The sequence below is a fragment of the Crinia signifera genome, chromosome 11, assembly GCF_055691185.1.
Source record: "Crinia signifera chromosome 11, ASM5569118v1, whole genome shotgun sequence".
In the NCBI taxonomy this organism is placed as follows: domain Eukaryota; kingdom Metazoa; phylum Chordata; class Amphibia; order Anura; family Myobatrachidae; genus Crinia; species Crinia signifera.
The window spans coordinates 8,689,221-8,695,399 of NC_139227.1; the positions used below are offsets into that span (position 1 = coordinate 8,689,221).

Sequence of the window (6,179 nt, forward strand, 5' to 3'; positions counted from 1 at the left end):
AAGGAGATGCGTGGCCAAATACACCGTTTCATTTCGACACCTCACCCTGACTTGGTTTTATGGGTGTAATGCCAGTTCCGACTTTGCCGACGCCTCCCCCAAGTTGGTCCTCGTTAGTATAGTGGTGAGTATCCCCGCCTGTCACGCGGGAGACCGGGGTTCGATTCCCCGACGGGGAGGACGATACAAGTTTTTATGGAGTTCGGCGTTTGATTGCGCCTGGTTATGGACACTCAAAGTCCGAATCTAATGGTAGGGTCAAATATACACCTTGGTTTTTGTATATTTCTCTAAATATATATACACAGAGTAAGGAGATGCGTGGCCAAATACACCGTTTCATTTCGACACCTCACCCTGACTTGGTTTTATGGGTGTAATGCCAGTTCCGACTTTGCCGACGCCTCCCCCAAGTCAGTCCTCGTTAGTATAGTGGTGAGTATCCCCGCCTGTCACGCGGGAGACCGGGGTTCGATTCCCCGACGGGGAGGACGATACAAGTTTTTATGGAGTTCGGCGTTTGATTGGGCCTGGTTATGGACACTCAAAGTCCGAATCTAATGGTAGGGTCAAATATACACCTTGGTTTTTGTATATTTCTTTAAATATATATACACAGAGTAAGGAGATGAGTGGCCAAATACACCGTTTCATTTCGACACCTCACCCTGACTTGGTTTTATGGGTGTAATGCCAGTTCCGACTTTGCCGACGCCTCCCCCAAGTCAGTCCTCGTTAGTATAGTGGTGAGTATCCCCGCCTGTCACGCGGGAGACCGGGGTTCAATTCCCCGACGGGGAGGACGATACAAGTTTTTATGGAGTTCGGCGTTTGATTGCGCCTGGTTATGGACACTCAAAGTCCGAATCTAATGGTAGGGTCAAATATACACCTTGGTTTTTGTATATTTCTCTAAATATATATACACAGAGTAAGGAGATGCGTGGCCAAATACACCGTTTCATTTCGACACCTCACCCTGACTTGGTTTTATGGGTGTAATGCCAGTTCCGACTTTGCCGACGCCTCCCCAAAGTCAGTCCTCGTTAGTATAGTGGTGAGTATCCCCGCCTGTCACGCGGGAGACCGGGGTTCGATTCCCCGACGGGGAGGACGATACAAGTTTTTATGGAGTTCGGCGTTTGATTGCGCCTGGTTATGGACACTCAAAGTCCGAATCTAATGGTAGGGTCAAATATACACCTTGGTTTTTGTATATTTCTCTAAATATATATACACAGAGTAAGGAGATGCGTGGCCAAATACACCGTTTCATTTCGACACCTCACCCTGACTTGGTTTTATGGGTGTAATGCCAGTTCCGACTTTGCCGACGCCTCCCCCAAGTCAGTCCTCGTTAGTATAGTGGTGAGTATCCCCGCCTGTCACGCGGGAGACCGGGGTTCGATTCCCCGACGGGGAGGACGATACAAGTTTTTATGGAGTTCGGCGTTTGATTGCGCCTGTTTATGGACACTCAAAGTCCGAATCTAATGGTAGGGTCAAATATACACCTTGGTTTTTGTATATTTCTCTAAATATATATACACAGAGTAAGGAGATGCGTGGCCAAATACACCGTTTCATTTCGACACCTCACCCTGACTTGGTTTTATGGGTGTAATGCCAGTTCCGACTTTGCCGACGCCTCCCCCAAGTCAGTCCTCGTTAGTATAGTGGTGAGTATCCCCGCCTGTCACGCGGGAGACCGGGGTTCAATTCCCCGACGGGGAGGACGATACAAGTTTTTATGGAGTTCGGCGTTTGATTGCGCCTGGTTATGGACACTCAAAGTCCGAATCTAATGGTAGGGTCAAATATACACCTTGGTTTTTGTATATTTCTCTAAATATATATACACAGAGTAAGGAGATGCGTGGCCAAATACACCGTTTCATTTCGACACCTCACCCTGACTTGGTTTTATGGGTGTAATGCCAGTTCCGACTTTGCCGACGCCTCCCCCAAGTTAGTCCTCGTTAGTATAGTGGTGAGTATCCCCGCCTGTCACGCGGGAGACCGGGGTTCGATTCCCCGACGGGGAGGACGATACAAGTTTTTATGGAGTTTGGCGTTTGATTGCGCCTGGTTATGGACACTCAAAGTCCGAATCTAATGGTAGGGTCAAATATACACCTTGGTTTTTGTATATTTCTCTAAATATATATACACAGAGTAAGGATATGCGTGGCCAAATACACCGTTTTATTTCGACACCTCACCCTGACTTGGTTTTATGGGTGTAATGCCAGTTCCGACTTTGCCGACGCCTCCCCCAAGTCAGTCCTCGTTAGTATAGTGGTGAGTATCCCCGCCTGTCATGCGGGAGACCGGGGTTCGATTCCCCGACGGGGAGGACGATACAAGTTTTTATGGAGTTCGGCGTTTGATTGCGCCTGGTTATGGACACTCAAAGTCCGAATCTAATGGTAGGGTCAAATATACACCTTGGTTTTTGTATATTTCTCTAAATATATATAGACAGAGTAAGGAGATGCGTGGCCAAATACACCGTTTCATTTCGACACCTCACCCTGACTTGGTTTTATGGGTGTAATGCCAGTTCCGACTTTGCCGACGCCTCCTCCAAGTCAGTCCTCGTTAGTATAGTGGTGAGTATCCCCGCCTGTCACGCGGGAGACCGGGGTTCGATTCCCCGACGGGGAGGACGATACAAGTTTTTATGGAGTTTGGCGTTTGATTGCGCCTGGTTATGGACACTCAAAGTCCGAATCTAATGGTAGGGTCAAATATACACTTTGGTTTTTGTATATTTCTCTAAATATATATACACAGAGTAAGGAGATGCGTGGCCAAATACACCGTTTCATTTCGACACCTCACCCTGACTTGGTTTTATGGGTGTAATGGGAGTTCCGATTTTGCCGACGCCTCCCCCAAGTCAGTCCTCGTTAGTATAGTGGTGAGTATCCCCGCCTGTCACGCGGGAGACCGGGGTTCGATTCCCCGACGGGGAGGACGATACAAGTTTTTATGGAGTTCGGCGTTTGATTGCGCCTGGTTATGGACACTCAAAGTCCGAATCTAATGGTAGGGTCAAATATACACCTTGGTTTTTGTATATTTCTCTAAATATATATACACAGAGTAAGGAGATGCGTGGCCAAATACACCGTTTCATTTCGACACCTCACCCTGACTTGGTTTTATGGGTGTAATGCCAGTTCCGACTTTGCCGACGCCTCCCCCAAGTCAGTCCTCGTTAATATAGTGGTGAGTATCCCCGCCTGTCACGCGGGAGACCGGGGTTCGATTCCCCGATGGGGAGGACGATACAAGTTTTTATGGAGTTTGGCGTTTGATTGCGCCTGGTTATGGACACTCAAAGTCCGAATCTAATGGTAGGGTCAAATATACACCTTGGTTTTTGTATATTTCTCTAAATATATATACACAGAGTAAGGAGATGCGTGGCCAAATACACCGTTTCATTTCGACACCTCACCCTGACTTGGTTTTATGGGTGTAATGCCAGTTCCGACTTTGCCGACGCCTCACCTAAGTCAGTCCTCGTTAGTATAGTGGTGAGTATCCCCGCCTGTCACGCGGGAGACCGGGGTTCGATTCCCCGACGGGGAGGACGATACAAGTTTTTATGGAGTTCGGCGTTTGATTGCGCCTGGTTATGGACACTCAAAGTCCGAATCTAATGGTAGGGTCAAATATACACCTTGGTTTTTGTATATTTCTCTAAATATATATACACAGAGTAAGGAGATGCGTGGCCAAATACACCGTTTTATTTCGACACCTCACCCTGACTTGGTTTTATGGGTGTAATGCCAGTTCCGACTTTGCCGACGCCTCCCCCAAGTCAGTCCTCGTTAGTATAGTGGTGAGTATCCCCGCCTGTCACGCGGGAGACCGGGGTTCGATTCCCCGACGGGGAGGACGATACAAGTTTTTATGGAGTTCGGCGTTTGATTGCGCCTGGTTATGGACACTCAAAGTCCGAATCTAATGGTAGGGTCAAATATACACCTTGGTTTTTGTATATTTCTCTAAATATATATACACAGAGTAAGGAGATGCGTGGCCAAATACACCGTTTCATTTCGACACCTCACCCTGACTTGGTTTTATGGGTGTAATGCCAGTTCCGACTTTGACGACGCCTCTCCCAAGTCAGTCCTCGTTAGTATAGTGGTGAGTATCCCCGCCTGTCACACGGGAGACCGGGGTTCGCTTCCCCGACGGGGAGGACGATACAAGTTTTTATGGAGTTCGGCGTTTGATTGCGCCTGGTTATGGACACTCAAAGTCCGAATCTAATGTTAGGGTCAAATATACACCTTGGTTTTTGTATATTTCTCTAAATATATATACACAGAGTAAGAAGATGCGTGGCCAAAGACACCGTTTCATTTCGACACCTCACCCTGTCTTGGTTTTATGGGTGTAATGCCAGTTCCGACTTTGCCGACGCCTCCCCCAAGTCAGTCCTCGTTAGTATAGTGTTGAGTATCCCCGCCTATTACGCGGGAGACCGGGGTTCGATTGCCCGACGGGGAGGACGATACAAGTTTTTATGGAGTTCGGCGTTTGATTGCGCCTGGTTATGGACACTCAAAGTCCGAATCTAATGGTAGGGTCAAATATACACCTTGGTTTTTGTATATTTCTCTAAATATATATACACAGAGTAAGAAGATGCGTGGCCAAAGACACCGTTTCATTTCGACACCTCACCCTGACTTGGTTTTATGGGTGTAATGCCAGTTCCGACTTTGCCGACGCCTCCCCCAAGTCAGTCTTCGTTAGTATAGTGGTGACTATCCCCGCCTGTCACGTGGGAGACCGGGGTTCGATTCCCCGACGGGGAGGACGATACAAGTTTTTATAGAGTTCGGCGTTTGATTGCGCCTGGTTATGGACACTCAAAGTCCGAATCTAATGGTAGGGTCAAATATACACCTTGGTTTTTGTATATTTCTCTAAATATATATACACAGAGTAAGAAGATGCGTGGCCAAAGACACCGTTTCATTTCGACACCTCACCCTGACTTGGTTTTATGGGCATTCAGTTCCGACTTTGCCGACGCCTCCCCCAAGTCAGTCCTCGTTAGTATAGTGGTGAGTATCCTAGCCTGTCACGCGGGAGACCGGGGTTCGATTCCCCGACGGGGAGGACGATACAAGTTTTTATGGAGTTCGGCGTTTGATTGCGCCTGGTTATGGACACTCAAAGTCCGAATCTAATGGTAGGGTCAAATATACACCTTGGTTTTTGTATATTTCTCTAAATATATATATACACAGAGTAAGAAGATGCGTGGCCAAAGACACCGTTTCATTTCGACACCTCACCCTGACTTGGTTTTATGGGTGTAATGCCAGTTCCGACTTTGCCGACGCCTCCCCCCAAGTCAGTCCTCGTTAGTATAGTGGTGAGTATCCCCGCCTGTCACGCGGGAGACCGTGGTTCGATTCCCCGACGGTGAGGACGATACAAGTTTTTATGGAGTTCGGCGTTTGATTGCGCCTGGTTATGGACACTCAAAGTCCGAATCTAATGGTAGGGTCAAATATACACCTTGGTTTTTGTATATTTCTCTAAATATATATACACAGAGTAAGAAGATGCGTGGCCAAAGACACCGTTTCATTTCGACACCTCACCCTGACTTGGTTTTATGGGTGTAATGCCAGTTCCAACTTTGCCGACGCCTCCCCCAAGTCAGTCCTCGTTAGTAAAGTGGTGAGTATCCCCGCCTGTCATGCGGGAGACCGGGGTTCGATTCCCCGACGGGGAGGACGATACAAGTTTTTATGGAGTTCGGCGTTTGATTGCGCCTGGTTATGGACACTCAAAGTCCGAATCTAATGGTAGGGTCAAATATACACCTTGGTTTTTGTATATTTCTCTAAATATATATACACAGAGTAAGAAGATGCGTGGCCAAAGACACCGTTTCATTTCGACACCTCACCCTGACTTGGTTTTATGGGTGTAATGCCAGTTCCAACTTTGCCGACGCCTCCCCCAAGTCAGTCCTCGTTAGTATAGTGGTGAGTATCCCCGCCTGTCACGCGGGAGACCGGGGTTCGATTCCCCGACGGGGAGGACGATACAAGTTTTTATGGAGTTCGGCGTTTGATTGCGCCTGGTTATGGACACTCAAAGTCCGAATCTAATGGTAGGGTCAAATATACACC

At 47.8% G+C, this 6,179-nt stretch overlaps 15 non-coding genes across 15 annotated transcripts; all 15 read left to right on the forward strand.

The window, feature by feature from the left end:
- The first annotated feature begins 107 nt into the window (after positions 1-107).
- Positions 108-179, forward strand: TRNAD-GUC (transfer RNA aspartic acid (anticodon GUC)). The gene has a single exon. It is a non-coding gene; the product is annotated as a tRNA-Asp (tRNA).
- Positions 180-418: 239 nt separating this feature from the next.
- On the forward strand, positions 419-490 carry TRNAD-GUC (transfer RNA aspartic acid (anticodon GUC)). Its single transcript has one exon. It is a non-coding gene; the product is annotated as a tRNA-Asp (tRNA).
- A 239-nt stretch (positions 491-729) lies between these two features.
- Positions 730-801, forward strand: TRNAD-GUC (transfer RNA aspartic acid (anticodon GUC)). The gene has a single exon. It is a non-coding gene; the product is annotated as a tRNA-Asp (tRNA).
- A 239-nt stretch (positions 802-1,040) lies between these two features.
- TRNAD-GUC (transfer RNA aspartic acid (anticodon GUC)) lies at positions 1,041-1,112 on the forward strand. Its single transcript has one exon. It is a non-coding gene; the product is annotated as a tRNA-Asp (tRNA).
- A 239-nt stretch (positions 1,113-1,351) lies between these two features.
- Positions 1,352-1,423, forward strand: TRNAD-GUC (transfer RNA aspartic acid (anticodon GUC)). The gene has a single exon. It is a non-coding gene; the product is annotated as a tRNA-Asp (tRNA).
- Positions 1,424-1,662: 239 nt separating this feature from the next.
- On the forward strand, positions 1,663-1,734 carry TRNAD-GUC (transfer RNA aspartic acid (anticodon GUC)). The gene has a single exon. It is a non-coding gene; the product is annotated as a tRNA-Asp (tRNA).
- Positions 1,735-1,973: 239 nt separating this feature from the next.
- TRNAD-GUC (transfer RNA aspartic acid (anticodon GUC)) lies at positions 1,974-2,045 on the forward strand. The gene has a single exon. It is a non-coding gene; the product is annotated as a tRNA-Asp (tRNA).
- Positions 2,046-2,284: 239 nt separating this feature from the next.
- TRNAD-GUC (transfer RNA aspartic acid (anticodon GUC)) lies at positions 2,285-2,356 on the forward strand. Its single transcript has one exon. It is a non-coding gene; the product is annotated as a tRNA-Asp (tRNA).
- Positions 2,357-2,595: 239 nt separating this feature from the next.
- TRNAD-GUC (transfer RNA aspartic acid (anticodon GUC)) lies at positions 2,596-2,667 on the forward strand. The gene has a single exon. It is a non-coding gene; the product is annotated as a tRNA-Asp (tRNA).
- A 239-nt stretch (positions 2,668-2,906) lies between these two features.
- Positions 2,907-2,978, forward strand: TRNAD-GUC (transfer RNA aspartic acid (anticodon GUC)). Its single transcript has one exon. It is a non-coding gene; the product is annotated as a tRNA-Asp (tRNA).
- A 239-nt stretch (positions 2,979-3,217) lies between these two features.
- On the forward strand, positions 3,218-3,289 carry TRNAD-GUC (transfer RNA aspartic acid (anticodon GUC)). Its single transcript has one exon. It is a non-coding gene; the product is annotated as a tRNA-Asp (tRNA).
- A 239-nt stretch (positions 3,290-3,528) lies between these two features.
- TRNAD-GUC (transfer RNA aspartic acid (anticodon GUC)) lies at positions 3,529-3,600 on the forward strand. The gene has a single exon. It is a non-coding gene; the product is annotated as a tRNA-Asp (tRNA).
- A 239-nt stretch (positions 3,601-3,839) lies between these two features.
- On the forward strand, positions 3,840-3,911 carry TRNAD-GUC (transfer RNA aspartic acid (anticodon GUC)). Its single transcript has one exon. It is a non-coding gene; the product is annotated as a tRNA-Asp (tRNA).
- Positions 3,912-5,704: 1,793 nt separating this feature from the next.
- On the forward strand, positions 5,705-5,776 carry TRNAD-GUC (transfer RNA aspartic acid (anticodon GUC)). The gene has a single exon. It is a non-coding gene; the product is annotated as a tRNA-Asp (tRNA).
- A 239-nt stretch (positions 5,777-6,015) lies between these two features.
- On the forward strand, positions 6,016-6,087 carry TRNAD-GUC (transfer RNA aspartic acid (anticodon GUC)). The gene has a single exon. It is a non-coding gene; the product is annotated as a tRNA-Asp (tRNA).
- Positions 6,088-6,179: the final 92 nt, after the last annotated feature.